Genomic DNA, 16,458 nt, shown 5'->3' with positions numbered 1-16,458 from the left:
AAAATTCATTTGTAGCAAATGGTTCCTTAATGATAGCAAAAAGATTGGGATGAATACTTATAGATTTGAGATCCGCAGTTTCCTTACTAGAGGATTCACCCTTATTTTTAGGAACATACATAAGCTTGGCAATTTTAGCTGGAGGACTTGGAGTATTCTTTACGAAAGAAAAAGTGGTTCCCAAGTTGGTAATGATACCCTCAAGTTTATCGATTCTAGTGGAATCTTGATCTATTCTTTCAAAGTGACTCCTAATTTAGATCCATATTGGGTAATTTGGTTGTGGATCTTTTTATCCAAATTTTTGATTAACTCTACGGTAGTAACTTTATTTTCAATAATTTCAAGTCTTTGCATTATATGCTCCAAACTTAACATAGTTCCATTAACCAAAAGAGGTGGTGAGCCAAACAAATCTATCATAGCATTATAAGAATCAAAATTATGGCTACCCAAGAAATTCCCTCTGGTAATGGTATCAAGGATATATCTGTAGCAAGGAGTAGCACCTACATAAAAGTTGCGGAGAAGAACGGAAGTTGATTGCTTCCTGGTAGATCTATTTTGAGCATTGCAAATTATATACCAAGCGTCTTTCAGATTTTCTCCGTCCCTTTGCTTAAAATTTAGAACTTCATTCTCGGGAGACAACAGAGAAGATAGAGGACTATCCATAACGACCAAGCAAGCGAAAAAGAGGCGAACGGAAAAGAGAGAGCGAATAAAACGGCAAGGGTGAAGTGGGGAGAGGAAAACGAGAGGCAAACGACAAATAATGTAATGCGGGAGATAAGGGTTTGTGATGGGTACTTGGTATGTAGAATTTTGCGTAGACTCCCCGGCAACGGCGCCAGAAATGGCTCATTGTCGGCAGTCCAAATCTTGCCTTGACCTTGCGTAAGCCTCCCCGGCAACTGCGCCAGAAATCCTTCTTGCTACCTCTTGAGCACTGCGTTGGTTTTCCCTTGAAGAGGAAAGGGTGATGCAGCAAAGTAGCGTAAGTATTTCCCTCAATTTTTGAGAACCAAGGTATCAATCCAGTAGGAGGCCACGCACAAGTCCCTTGCACCTACACAAACAAATAAATCCTTGCAACCAACGCAATAAAGGGGTTGTCAATCCCTTCACGGTCACTTACGAGAGTGAGATCTGATAGATATGATAAGATAATATTTTTGGTATTTTTATGATAAAGATGCAAAGTAAAATAAAAGATAAATAAAAGGCAATGGAAATAGCTTGTTGTTGGAAGATTAATATGATGGAAAATAGACCCCGGGGCCATAGGTTTCACTAGAGGCTTCTCTCGAGAGCATAAGTATTACGGTGGGTGAACAAATTACTGTTGAGCAATTGACAGAATTGAGCATAGTTATGAGAATATCTAGGTATGATCATGTATATAGGCATCACGTCCGAGACAAGTAAACCGACTCATGCGTGCATCTACTACTATTACTCCACACATCGACCGCTATCCAGCATGCATCTAGAGTATTAAGTTCATAAGAACAGATTAACGCTTTAAGTAAGATGACATGATGTAGAGGGATAAACTCCTGGAATATGATATAAACCCCATCTTGTTATCCTCGATGGCAACAATACAATACGTGCCCTGCTGCCCCTACTGTCACTGGGAAAGGACACCGCAAGATTGAACCCAAAGCTAAGCACTTCTCCCATTGTAAGAAAGATCAATCTAGTAGGCCAAACCAAACCGATAATTCGAAGAGACTTGCAAAGATAACCAATCATACATAAAAGAATTCAGAGAAGACTCAAATATTGTTCATAGATAAACTTGATCAGAAACCCACAATTCATCGGTCTCAACAAACACACCGCAAAAGAAGATTACATCAAATAGATCTCCACAAGAGAGGGGGAGAACATTGTATTGAGATCCAAAAAGAGAGAAGAAGCCATCTAGCTAATAACTATGGACCCGAAGGTCCGAGGTAAACTACTCACACATCATCGGAGAGCTATGGTGTTGATGTAGAAGCCCTCCGTGATCGATGCCCCCTCCGGCGGAGCTCTGGAAAAGGCCTCAAGATGGGATCTCACCGGTACAGAAGGTTGCGGCGGTGGAATTAGGTTTTTGGCTCCGTATCTGGTAGTTTGGGGGTACGTAGGTATATATAGGAGGAAGAAGTACGTCGGTGGAGTAACATGGGGCCCATGAGGGTGGAGGGCACGCCCTGGGGGGGGGGGGGGGGAGGCGCGCCCCCCTACCTCGTGCCTTCCTGGTTGATGTCTTGACATAGGGTCCAAGTCCTCTGGATCACGTTTGTTCCGAAAATCACGTTCCCGAAGGTTTCATTCCATTTGGACTCCGTTTGATATTCTTATTCTGCGAAACTCTGAAATAGGCAAAAAACAACAATTCTGGGCTGGGCCTCCGGTTAATAGGTTAGTCCCAAAAATAATATAGAAGTGTATAATAAAGCCCATTAATGTCCAAAATAGAATATAATATAGCATGGAACAATCAAAAATTATAGATATGTTGGAGACGTATCAAAGACGAAGGAACTCGAGTGCAGTACAGCCGCGGAGCAGGCGCTCCATGTCATCCTTTGGGATGCGGATGGCGACGAGCTCGAGGTGCTTCCGTCGTGGTAGAAAAAGAGTGGGCGCGTCATCAAGGGGGGATGGCAGTTCATGAACTAGGCGCAGCGTGGGCGCGAAGCGGAGCGCGGACGTTGGCAGCAAGCTCATATGCCCATCATTATAACTTAGCTTCTCGAGCTGAAATATGGCGTGGGATCGGAACCACTCGTCAAGCTTGGCTCGCTCCTTGCCATTGGAACGGAACTTGCCCGCGATAAGGCCTTTGATTGGGCCATGGTGACGGCCGACGATCTGGGAGTACGCATCCAAGCTTTGGCGATAGCCATGGTAGAGCTTGTGGGCGTGGAGGTGGTCGACAGGGGTGCGGAGCCATGGGGTGCGCCACCACCAGGAAACGGCGGCTGTCCTCGCCCGATTTCTGATTGGGAGGAGGGATATGATGACTATCAACATATCATCGGGGAGGTTGTTGATGAAGTCTAGGCCTGCTGGAGTCGCTTGCGGTTCTTTCTTGACCCGCCTCTGCTTGTTGGCAGCCTCGTTCTCCACCTCGTCGGCGGGGACAGGAACCTCTGTCTCCATATTCACGCTATGCTCCGGTGCTTCAGCAGCCCCGGCGCCGCCACTCCCTCCGATGGGGCGCTTCGGCGGCATCTGCGTACACTGACGGCTTTGAGGACTCAGAGCGGCGTCAAGGATGCGGGCGGAGAGAGAAGAATTGTGTCTGTGGTGAGGATGGGGGGTGCGGCTGCTCGGCGGCGCCATTAATATAGACCAGTGGGAGCGAGGCGGGCGGCGGTCCAACGCTGTCTCGCTTCCCGGTGAGAACGACTGCTTAATCTCTCGTATGAATGAAATCTATGCTTAATTACTGAATTTTAGTTGCAAAAAATAGATAGTGATATTGACTTTTAGCTGCATATTTTGACAAATCGCAGTGTCTCTTGGCTTAGCGCCGAAGTCTGGCTTTAATTTGCATACCGTAACCTGAACCGTTTGCGTTGAAGAGATGCATGGATCCTGCGTTGAACACCTTGTACGCTTCCCGGTGAGCCTGCGCACTGAACTGCGCTCGCACGCCTCCCGTTCAGTCAAGCAGCTGTCCACACGGCACCTCCTATAGCCATTAAAACCAAGACACATGGCGTCACGTGAATGGTTAACCGAACACACACGGTTTGAATTATACAAACGTTTGAGATATTAAAGTGGCAGCTATTTTTTTTTCAAAATGCCTTTGTTGGATGTCATTATTCGAGAGCGCCTTCTCTCAAAATGGACACGAAAAATACTACAGCATGTCGGGTGCCCTTCCATGATAGCATGCCAAGTTTCATGAATTTCAGACGAGTTTTGGATTTACTAGAATTTAAAAACCAGGCATCTCAATGTTTTGCCAGCAATCAACGGTGCCCTGGTGTTTGAAATTCATTCCCATTTATTGCATGGGACCTAAGCATGCACCCAAGGACACATATTTGATTTTTCAACCAATTTATATGCACTGGAGCATGCGCATGTAGTTCAAATTTGAATTATGCACATAAATGCATTGAAAACTCAGTTAATGCATAAAAATGTCCAAACGAACCCCTAAAAAATCACAAAAATTCACACAACACTCATGTTGTTCTATGTTGACACGACAGAAAAAATTGAAAGCAATAAGAGGCAATGGGTATCGTTTTGTCTCCAAAGGTGGGACGTTCCCTACCGAAAACCATCTTGCTTGTTGTGAGAAGCTCCGGTTTGTGAGAAGCATATACCCAAACCTGCCCCAAATGGGACAAAATTTGTACCACGGCATGTTGATGCTGCTCCATGATAGCATGCCAAGTTTCATGAATTTTAGACAAGTTTTGGATTTACTAGAATTTAAAAACCAGGCATCTCAATGTTTTGCCGGCAATCAACGGTGCCCTGGTGTTTGAAATTCATTCCCATTTCTTGCATGGGACCTAAGCATGCACCCAAGGACACATATTTGATTTTTTAACGAATTTATATGCACTGGAGCATGCGCATGTAGTTCAAATTTGAATTATGCACATAAATGCATTGAAAACTCAGTTAATGCATAAAAATGTCCAAAGGAACCCCGAAAAATCACAAAAATTCACACAACACTCCCGTTGTTCTATGTTGACACGAGAAAAAACTTGAAAGCAATAAGAGGCAATGGATATCATTTCGTCCCCAAAGGTGGGACGTTCCCTACCGAAAACCATCATGCTTGTTGTGAGAAGCTGCGGTTTGTGAGAAGCATATACCCAAACCTGCCCCAAATGGGACAAAATTTGTACCACGACATGTTGATGCCGCTCCATGATAGCATGCCAAGTTTCATGAATTTCATACGAGTTTTGGATTTACTAGAATTTAAAAACCAGGCATCTCAATGTTTTGCCGGCAATCAACGGTGCCCTGGTGTTTGAAATTCATTCTCATTTCTTGCATGGGACCTAAGCATGCACCCAAGGACAAAGATTCGATTTTTCAACCAATTTATATGCACTGGAGCATGCACATGTAGTTCAAATTTGAATTATGCACATAAATGCATTGAAAACTCAGTTAATGCATAAAAATGTCCGAACGAACCCCGAAAAATCACAAAAATTCACACAACACTCCTGTTGTTCTATGTTGACACGAGAAAAAAACTTGAAAGCAATAAGATGCAATGGATATCGTTTCGTCCCCAAAGGTGGGACGTTCCCTACCGAAAACCATCATGCTTGTTGTGAGAAGCTCCGGTTTGTGAGAAGCATATACCCAAACCTGCCCCAAATGGGACAAAATTGGTACCACGGCATGTTGATGCCGCTCCATGATAGCATGGCAAGTTTCTTGAATTTTAGACGAGCTTTGGATTTACTAGAATTTAAAAACCAGGCATCTCAATGTTTTGCCGGCAATCAACGGTGCCATGGTGTTTGAAATTCATTCCCATTTCTTGCATGGGACCTAAGCATGCACACTCAAGGACAAAGATTTGATTTTTCAATGAATTTATATGCACTGGAGCATGCGCATGTAGTTCAAATTTGAATTATGCACATAAATGCATTGAAAACTCACTTAATGCATAAAAATGTCCAAATGCACCCTGAATAATTGCAATTCTTGTATGATAACTGAAGATAAAAGGTCTAGCAATTCAAACACCGTCCATGGCCGCTGTGACCCCATTATGTAATTCAAATCAAGACCAAAAATCAAGTAGATCCCACACAGTTTATTATAACCAACCGTATGAGATGCAGCAAAAAATATCTTCGGACCATGTCTGAATAAGGGACCGTGTCTGATGACACTTTGCGCGCCAGTTTTTTGTCTGAAGTGATTCCAAATTTTCAGCTTCTGTGGAAATATCTACCTCCCCGCCCCTCCCCCTTACCAAAAGCCACATTTCCCCTCTTTCCGCCTTCCTTTCCAAGTTGAAACCTTCACTCCTTGCTTGCAGCGCCGCCGCCTCCTCACCGGTGACCCTCCTTCACGCTGCTCGGCCTCGCCTATCCAGGCAGGTAATCTACACCCGACCCCAATCCTCCTCCTCCTTCCACATCCCACATGCCCCGACCGCCGGCGCGAGCGCGACACCTTCCACCCAAATCACCGAACCCTCCACCAAATAAGCGCCGGCCTAAGCCATGGTGCACGCAGTATAGCCAGGACCTCAAGGAGCATTTGGTAGCGGAGAGGCAAATCGCGGCCGCACGCGCAGATGAGGTCGCGATGGCTACCATTCGTGCCGACCCCCAGATCTTGGAGGAGCACCTCGCCGTCGAGCCCACCGTTGATGCCTCATGCGCCGACGCCGCGACGCGGTTGGCTGCTTTAAATGACAGTTCGTGGCGTTTTCTCAAGGCCATCGTCGGTGCCTTCGAGGAAGACTACGAGGTGTTTTCTCAGCGTGCACATGCTTAACTCATCTCGAGAGCCAGAAGGTTGGTGCCCGGAGCGGCTCAAGCAACTCACCACTACAACGAGGGCACCCACGATGCAGAGGCCTCGCCCTCTTCCATGTCCAAGGAGCCAATCGTCATCGATATCTCCGACAATGAGGAGTAGGTTGTCTTATTAGCTCACTATAAGGACCCATGTTCAGTTTGCTAGCTACTGCCTTTCCTTAACAAATTCTAGTGAATTGTGCTATGTACTTTCACCATGCAATCTTCTGCTATAGTGTATATGTTCTATATGTCGTGCAATGTGGTGTCAATTAACTGATTGGTTCAATTCTGCAAATGTGATGTTCAATTCTTCAGGGTGCAATATTCCCAAGTGGTTAAGCATGCTTGGTTTGGTTAACTGTCTGATCTTCTATTAGGAGTATGTTATATTGTTCAATTGGTGTTTACTTAACTGCTTGGTACATTTGTTGTGGCTTGGTTCACTTGTTGTGGTGTTTAGTTAACTGCTTGGTTCAATTCTGCAATGCGATGTTCAATTGTTGTGGCTGCATTCTGTTATTGTATACCATGTGAGGAATAAATCGAATTTGGATGTACTAAATACATGAGAAACAAATACAATTGCTATATTTCCAAGTTGTTAAGCATGCTTGGTTTGGTTAACTGTCTGATCTTCTATTAGGAGTATGTTATATTGTGCAATGTGGTGCTCAGTTAACGTTTGGTTCATTTGTTGTGGTGTTTAGTTAACTGCTTGGTTCAATTCTGCAATGCGATGTTCAATTGCTGTGGCTGCATTCTCTTATTGTATACCATGTGAGGAATAAATTGGATTTGGCTATACTAAATACATGAGAAACAAATACAATTGCTATATTTCCAAGTTGTTAAGCATGCTTGGTTTGGTTAACTGTCTGATCTTCTATTAAGAGTATGTTATATTGTGCAATGTGGTGCTCAGTTAACGTTTGGTTCATTTGTTGTGGTGTTTAGTTAACTGGTTGGTTCAATTCTGCAATGCGATGCTCAATTGTTGTGGCTGCATTCTATTATTGTATACCATGTGAGGAATAAATCGAATTTGGCTCACTTAATACATGAGAAACATATACAAGTGCTATATTTCCTAGTTCTTAATCATGCTTGGTTTGGATAAATGGGTTTTCCATGTGGCTTGAATTAATCTGATGAATCTGCAATGTGCTTATTTATCATCAACATATTTAACTGATAGCATGCGAACCCTTACTTAACCTGATGACTAACTACCTTATATGTGTTGCAGGGAAACAATGGGAAGCACTGACGTTTACAAGACGGTACTAACTATTATACCTTGCCCTTTTGTATTCCTTTGCCCCATTTCCAATATAGAGAAGATATTTATGCACGTCCTTGTTTTCAGGCTTCACTGATGATTACCTCTCAAACCACCTCTGTGGTCAGGAGGCGAGGAAAATTTTCATACAACACCCACGGTTCAATATTGAGGTGTTCCTGAAGAGGTCTAAGGATGGACGGTCAATCATCCACAGGCACTGGCCTAAATTTGCAAAGACCTTCATATTCGCCTTCCGCTTCAGCAGTTTTCCAGATGAGATGCATCTTTCTATGTACCGTCTATGATGCTAATTTCGAAAGGTTCTAGATGTTGCATGTGAAACTTGCTGCTGGTGCAGTTGTGTAATGGGGTAGCTGAGTGCTGAAGCTATATCATGTTGTACTCTGATGTATTTAGATTATGAAATCCTGCTTCCTTAATATGGAAATGGAATATATTATTGAAGGAAATATGCCCTAGAGGCAATAATAAAGTTATTATTTATTTCCTTATATCATGATAAATATTTATTATTCATGCTAGAATTGTATTAACCGGAAACATAATACATGTGTGAATACATAGACAAACAGAGTGTCACTAGTATGCCTCTACTTGGCTAGCTCATTGATCAAAGATGGTTATGTTTCCTAGCCATAGACATGAGTTGTCATTTGATTAACGGAGTCACATCATTAAGAGAATGATGTGATTGACTTGACCCATTCCGTTAGCTTAGCACTCGATCGTTTAGTATGTTGCTATTGCTTTCTTCCTGACTTATACATGTTCCTATGACTATGAGATTATGCAACTCCCGTTTACCGGAGGAACACTTTGTGTGCTACCAAACGTCACAACATAACTGGGTGATTATAAAGGTGCTCTACAGGTGTCTCCGAAGGTACTTGTTGGGTTGGCGTATTTCGAGATTAGGATTTGTCACTCCGATTGTTGGAGAGGTATCTCTGGGCCCTCTCGGTAATGCACATCACTTAAGCCTTGCAAGCATTGCAACTAATGAGTTTGTTGCGGGATGATGTATTACGGAACGAGTAAAAGAGACTTGCCGGTAATGAGATTGAACTAGGTATAGAGATACCGACGATCGAATCTCGGGCAAGTAACATACCGATGACAAAGCGAACAACGTATGTTGTTATGCGGTCTGACCGATAAAGATCTTCGTAGAATATCTGGGAGCCAATATGAGCATCCAGGTTCCGCTATTGGTTATTGACCGGAGGCGTGTCTCGGTCATGTCTACATAGTTCTCGAACCCGTAGGGTCCGCACGCTTAAAGTTTTGATGACAGTTATATTATGAGTTTATATGTTTTGATGTACCGAAGGTTGTTCGGAGTCCCGGATGTGATCATGGACATGACGAGGAGTCTCGAAATGGTCGAGACATGAAGATTGATATATTGGAAGCCTATGTTTGGATATCGGAAGTGTTCCGGGTGAAATCGGAATTTTACCGGAGTACCGGGAGGTTACCGGAACCCCCCCGGGGCTTAATGGGCCATAGTGGGCCTTAGTGGAAGAGAGGAGAGGCAGCCAGGGTAGGGCCGCGCGCCCCTCCCCCCCTAGTCCGAATAGGACAAGGAGAGGGGGCGGCGCCCCCCCTTTCCTTCCGCTCTCCCTCCTCTTTCCCCTTGCACTCCTAGTCCAACAAGGAAAAGGGAGGGAGTCCTACTCCCGGTGGGAATAGGACTCCTCTTGGCGCGCCCCTCCTGGCCGGCCACACCTCGCCCCCTTGCTCCTTTATATACGGGGGCAGGGGGCACCCTAGAGACACAACAATTGATTGTTTGACCTTTTAGCCGTGTGCGGTGCCCCCCTCCACCATAGTCCACCTCGATAATACTGTAGTGGTGCTTAGGCGAAGCCCTGCGTCGGAAGAACATCATCATCGTCACCACGCCGTCGTGCTGACAAAACTCTCCCTCAACACTCGGTTGGATCGGAGTTCGAGGGACATCATCGGGCTGAACGTGTGCTGAACTCGGAGGTGTCGTGCGTTCGGTACTTGATCGGTCGGATCGTGAAGAGGTATGACTACATCAACCGCGTTGTGCTAACGCTTCCGCTTTCGGTCTACGAGGGTACGTGGACAACACTCTCCCCTCTCGTTGCTATGCATCACCATGATCTTGCGTGTGCGTAAGAATTTTTTTGAAATTACTACGTTCCCCAACAGTGGCATCCGAGCCAGGTTTTATGCGTTGATGTTATATGCACGAGTAGAACACAGGTGAGTGGTGGGCGATATAAGTCATACTGTACCAGCATGTCATACTTTGGTTCTGCGGTATTGTTGGATGAAGCGGCCCGGACCGACATTACGCGTACGCTTACGCGAGACTGGTTCTTCCGACGTGCTTTGCACAGAGGTGGCTGGCGGGTGTCAGTTTCTCCAACTTTAGTTGAACCGAGTGTGGCTACGCCCGGTCCTTGCGAAGGTTAAAACAGCACCAACTTGACAAACTATCGTTGTGGTTTTGATGTGTAGGTGAGAACGGTTCTTGCTAAGCCCGTAGCAGCCACGTAAAACTTGCAACAACAAAGTAGAGGACGTCTAACTTGTTTTTGCAGGGCATGTTGTGATGTGATATGGTCAAGACATGATGCTAAATTTTATTGTATGAGATGATCATGTTTTGTAACCGAGTTATCGGCAACTGGCAGGAGCCATATGGTTGTCGCTTTATTGTATGCAATGGAATCGCCCTGTAACGCTTTACTTTATCACTAAGCGGTAGCGATAGTCGTAGAAGCATAAGATTGGCGAGACGACAACGATGCTACGATGGAGATCAAGGTGTCGCGCCGGTGACGATGGTGATCATGACGGTGCTTCGGAGATGGAGATCACAAGCACAAGATGATGATGGCCATATCATATCACTTATATTGATTGCATGTGATGTTTATCTTTTATGCATCTTATCTTGCTTTGATTGACGGTAGCATTATAAGATGATCCCTCACTAAATTATCAAAGTATAAGTGTTCTCCCTGAGTATGCACCGTTGCGAAAGTTCTTCGTGCTGAGACACCACGTGATGATCGGGTGTGATAAGCTCTACGTTCAAATACAACGGGTGCAAAGCAGTTACACACGCGGAATACTCAGGTTAAGCTTGACGAGCCTAGCATATAACAGATATGGCCTCGGAACACGGAGACCGAAAGGTCGAGCGTGAATCATATAGTGGATATGATCAACATAGTGATGTTCACCGTTGAAACTACTCCATCTCACGTGATGATCGGACATGGTTTAGTTGATATGGATCACGTGATCACTTAGAGGATTAGAGGGATGTCTATCTAAGTGGGAGTTCTTAAGTAATATGATTAGTTGAACTTAAATTTATCATGAACTTAGTACCTGATAGTATCTTGCTTGTCTATGTTGATTGTAGATAGATGGCCCGTGCTGTTGTTCCGTTGAATTTTAATGCGTTCCTTGAGAAAGCAAAGTTGAAAGATGATGGTAGCAATTACACGGACTGGGTCCGTAACTTGAGGATTATCCTCATTGCTGCACAGAAGAATTACGTCCTGGAAGCACCGCTGGGTGCCAGACCTGCTGTAGGAGCAACACCAGATGTTATGAACGTCTCGCAGAGCAAAGCTGATGACTACTCGATAGGTCACTGTGCCATGCTTTACGGCTTAGAACCGGGTCTTGAACAACGTTTTGAACATCATGGAGCATATGAGATGTTCCAGGAGTTCAAGTTAATATTTCAAGCAAATGCCCGGATTGAGAGATATGAAGTCTCCAATAAGTTCTACAGCTACAAGATGGAAGAGAATAGTTCTGTCAGTGAGCATATACTCAAAATGTCTGGGTATAACAATCACTTGATTCAACTGGGAGTTAATCTTCCGGATGATCGCGTCATTGACAGAATTCTTCAATCACTGCCACCAAGCTACAAGAGCTTTGTGATGAACTATAACATGCAAGGGATGGATAAGACGATTCCCGAGCTCTTCGCAATGCTAAAGGTTGCGGAGGTAGAAATCAAAAAATCAAGTGTTGATGGTCAATAAGACCACCAGTTTGAAGAAAAAGGGCAAAGGGAAGAAGAAGGGGAACTTCAATAAGAACAGCAAGCAAGTTGCGGTTCAGGAGAAGAAACCCAAGTCTGGACCTAAGCCTGAGACTGAGTGCTTCTACTGCAAGCAGACTGGTCACTGGAAGCGGAACTGCCCCAAGTATTTGGCGGATAAGAAGGATGGCAAGGTGAACAAAGGTATATGTGATATACATGTTATTGATGTGTACCTTACTAATGCTCGCAGTAGCACCTAGGTATTTGATACTGGTTCTATTGCTAATATTTGCAACTCGAAGCAGGGGCTACGGATTAATCGAAGATTGGCTAAGGACGAGGTGACGATGCGCGTGGGAAATGGTTCCAAAGTCGATGTGATCGCGGTCGGCACGCTACCTCTACATCAACCTTCGGGATTAGTTTTAGACCTAAATAATTGTTATTTGGTGCCAGCATTAAGCATGAACATTATATCTGGATCTTGTTTGATGCGAGACGGTTATTCATTTAAATCAGAGAATAAATGGTTGTTCTATTTATATGAGTAATATCTTTTATGGTCATGCACCCTTGAAGAGTGGTCTATTTTTGTTGAATCTCGATAGTGGTGATACACATATTCATAGTATTGAAGCCAAAAGATGCAGAGTTGATAATGATAGTGCAACTTATTTGTGGCACTGCCGTTTAGGTCATATCGGTGTAAAGCGCATGAAGAAACTCCATAGTGATGGACTTTTGGAACCACTTGATTATGAATCACTTGGTACTTGCGAACCGTGCCTCATGGGCAAGATGACTAAAACGTTGTTCTCCGGAACTATGGAGAGAGCAACAGATTTGTTGGAAATCATACATACAGATGTATGTGGTCCGATGAATGTTGAGGCTCGTGGTGGATATCGTTATTTTCTCACCTTCACAGATGATTTAAGCAGATATGGGTATATCTACTTAATGAAACATAAGTCTGAAACATTTGAAAAGTTCAAAGAATTTCAGAGTGAATTTGAAAATCATCGTAACAAGAAAATAAAGTTTCTATGATCTGATCATGGAGGAGAATATTGGAGTTATGAGTTTGGTCTTCATTTGAAACAATGCGGAATAGTTTCACAACTCACGCCACCCGGAACACCACAGTGTAATGGTGTGTCCGAACATCGTAATCGTACTTTACTAGATATGGTGCGATCTATGATGTCTCTTACTGATTTACCGCTATCGTTTTGGGGTTATGCTTTAGAGACGGCCGCATTCACGTTAAATAGGGCACCATCAAAATCCGTTGAGACGACGCCTTATGAACTGTGGTTTGGCAAGAAACCAAAGTTGTCGTTTCTTAAAGTTTGGGGCTACGATGCTTATGTGAAAAAGCTTCAACCTGATAAGCTCGAACCCAAATCGGAGAAATGTGTCTTCATAGGATACCCAAAGGAGACTGTTGGGTACACCTTCTATCACAGATCCGAAGGCAAGACTTTTGTTGCTAAATTCGGAATTTTTCTGGAGAAGGAGTTTTTCTCGAAAGAATTGAGTGGGAGGAAACTAGAACTTGATGAGGTAATTGTACCTGCTCCCATATTGGAAAGTAGTTCATCGCAGAAACCAATTTCTGCGATGCCTATACCAATTAGTGAGGAAGTTAATGATGATGATCATGGAACTTCAGATCAAGTTATTACCGAACCTCGTAGGTCAACCAGAGTAAGATCCGCACCAAAGTGGTACGGTAATCCTGTTCTGGAGGTTATGTTACTAGACCATGACGAACCTACGAACTATGAAGAAGCGATGGTGAGCCCAGATTCCGCAAAATGGCTTGAAGCCATGAAATCTGAGATGGGATCCATGTATGAGAACAAAGTGTGGACTTTGGTTGACTTGCCCGATGATCGGCAAGCAATTGAGAATAAATGGATCTTCAAGAAGAAGACTGACGCTGACGGTAATGTTACTGTCTATAAAGCTCGACTTGTTGCAAAAGGTTTTCGAAAAGTTCAAGGGATTGACTACGATGAGACCTTCTCACCCGTAGCGATGCTTAAGTCTTTCCGAATCATGTTAGCAATTGCCGCATTTTATGATTATGAAATTTGGCAAATGGATGTCAAAACTGCATTCCTGAAGGGATTTCTGGAAGAAGAGCTGTATATGATGCAACCAGAAGGTTTTGTCGATCCAAAGGGAGCTAACAAAGTGTGCAAGCTCCAGCGATCCATTTATGGACTGGCGCAAGCCTCTCGGAGTTGGAATAAACGCTTTGATAGTGTGATCAAAGCATTTGGTTTTGTACAGACTTTTGGAGAAGCCTGTATTTACAAGAAAGTGAGTGGGAGCTCTGTAGCATTTCTAATATTATATGTGGATGACATATTGCTGATTGGAAATGATATAGAATTTCTGGATAGCATAAAGGGATACTTGAATAAGAGTTTTTCAATGAAAGACCTCGGTGAAGCCGCGTATATATTGGGCATCAAGATCTATAGAGATAGATCAAGACGCTTAATTGGACTTTCACAAAGCACATACCTTGACAAAGTTTTGAAGAAGTTCAAAATGGATCAAGCAAAGAAAGGGTTCTTGCCTGTGTTACAAGGTGTGAAGTTGAGTAAGACTCAATGCCCGACCACTGCAGAAGATAGAGAGAAGATGAAAGATGTTCCCTATGCTTCAGCCATAGGCTCTATCATGTATGCAATGCCGTGTACCAGACCTGATGTGTGCCTTGCTATAAGTCTAGCAGGGAGGTACCAAAGTAATCCAGGAGTGGATCACTGGACATCGGTCAAGAACATCCTGAAATACCTGAAAAGGACTAAGGATATGTTTCTCGTTTATGGAGGTGACAAAGAGCTCATCGTAAATGGTTACGTTGATGCAAGCTTTGACACCGATCCGGATGATTCTAAACCGCAAACTGGATACGTGTTTACATTGAACGGTGGAGCTGTCAGTTGGTGCAGTTCTAAACAAAGTGTCGTGGCGGGATCTACGTGTGAAGCGGAATACATAGCTGCTTCGGAAGCAGCAAATGAAGGAGTCTGGATGAAGGAGTTCATATCCGATCTAGGTGTCATACCTAGTGCATCGGGTCCAATGAAAATCTTTTGTGACAATACTGGTGCAATTGCCTTGGCGAAGGAATCCAGATTTCACAAGAGAACCAAGCACATCAAGAGACGCTTTAATTCCATCCGGGATTTAGTCCAGGTGGAAGACATAGAAATTTGCAAGATACATACGGATCTGAATGTTGCAGACCCGTTGACTAAGCCTCTTCCACGAGCAAAACATGATCAGCACCAAGGCTCCATGGGTGTTAGAATCATTACTGTGTAATCTAGATTATTGACTCTAGTGCAAGTGGGAGACTGACGGAAATATGCCCTAGAGGCAATAATAAAGTTATTATTTATTTCCTTATATCATGATAAATGTTTATTATTCATGCTAGAATTGTATTAACTGGAAACATGATACATGTGTGAATACATAGACAAACAGGGTGTCACTAGTATGCCTCTACTTGACTAGCTCGTTGATCAAAGATGGTTATGTTTCCTAGCCATAGACATGAGTTGTCATTTGATCAACAGGATGACATCATTAGGAGAATGATGTGATTGACTTGACCCATTCCGTTAGCTTAGCACACGATCGTTTAGTATTCTGCTATTGCTTTCTTCATGACTTATACATGTTCCTATGAATATGAGATTATGCAACTCCCGTTTACCGGAGGAACACTTTGTGTGCTACCAAACGTAACAATGTAACTGGGTGTTTATAAAGGTGCTCTACAGGTGTCTCCAAAGGTACTTGTTCGGTTGGCGTATTTCGAGATTAGGATGTGTCACTCCGATTGTCGGAGAGGTATCTCTGGGCCCTCTCGGTAATGCACATCACTTAAGCCTTGCAAGCATTGCAACTAATGTGTTTGTTGCGGGATGATGTATTACGGAACGAGTAAAGAGACTTGACGGTAACGAGATTGAACTAGGTATTGAGATACCGGCGATCGAATCTCGGGCAAGTAACATACCGATGACAAAGGGAACAACGCATGTTGTTATGCGGTCTGACCGATAAAGATCTTCGTAGAATATGTGGGAGCCAATATGAGCATCCAGGTTCCGCTATTGGTTATTGACCGGAGACGTGTCTCGGTCATGTGTACATGGTTCTCGAACCCGTAGGGTCCGCACACTTAAAGTTTCGATGACAGTTATATTATGAGTTTATATGTTTTGATGTACCGAAGGTTGTTCGGAGTCCCGGATGTGATCACGGACATGACTAGGAGTCTCGAAATGGTCGAGACATGAAGATTGATATATTGGAAGCCTATGTTTGGATATCGGAAGTGTTCCGGGTGAAATCGGAATTTTACCGGAGTGCCGGGAGGTTACCGGAACCCCCCGGGGGCTTAATGGGCCGTAGTGGGCTTAGTGGAAGAGAGGAGAGGTGGCCAGGACAGGGCCGTGCGCCCCTCCCCCCTAGTCCGAATAGGACAAGGAGAGGGGGGGCGGCGCCCCTCTTTCCTTCCTCTCTCCCTCCTCTTTCCC

This window comes from Triticum aestivum, chromosome 7D (genome assembly GCF_018294505.1).
Source record: "Triticum aestivum cultivar Chinese Spring chromosome 7D, IWGSC CS RefSeq v2.1, whole genome shotgun sequence".
In the NCBI taxonomy this organism is placed as follows: Eukaryota; Viridiplantae; Streptophyta; class Magnoliopsida; order Poales; family Poaceae; genus Triticum; species Triticum aestivum.
This window is presented reverse-complemented; position numbering follows the sequence as displayed.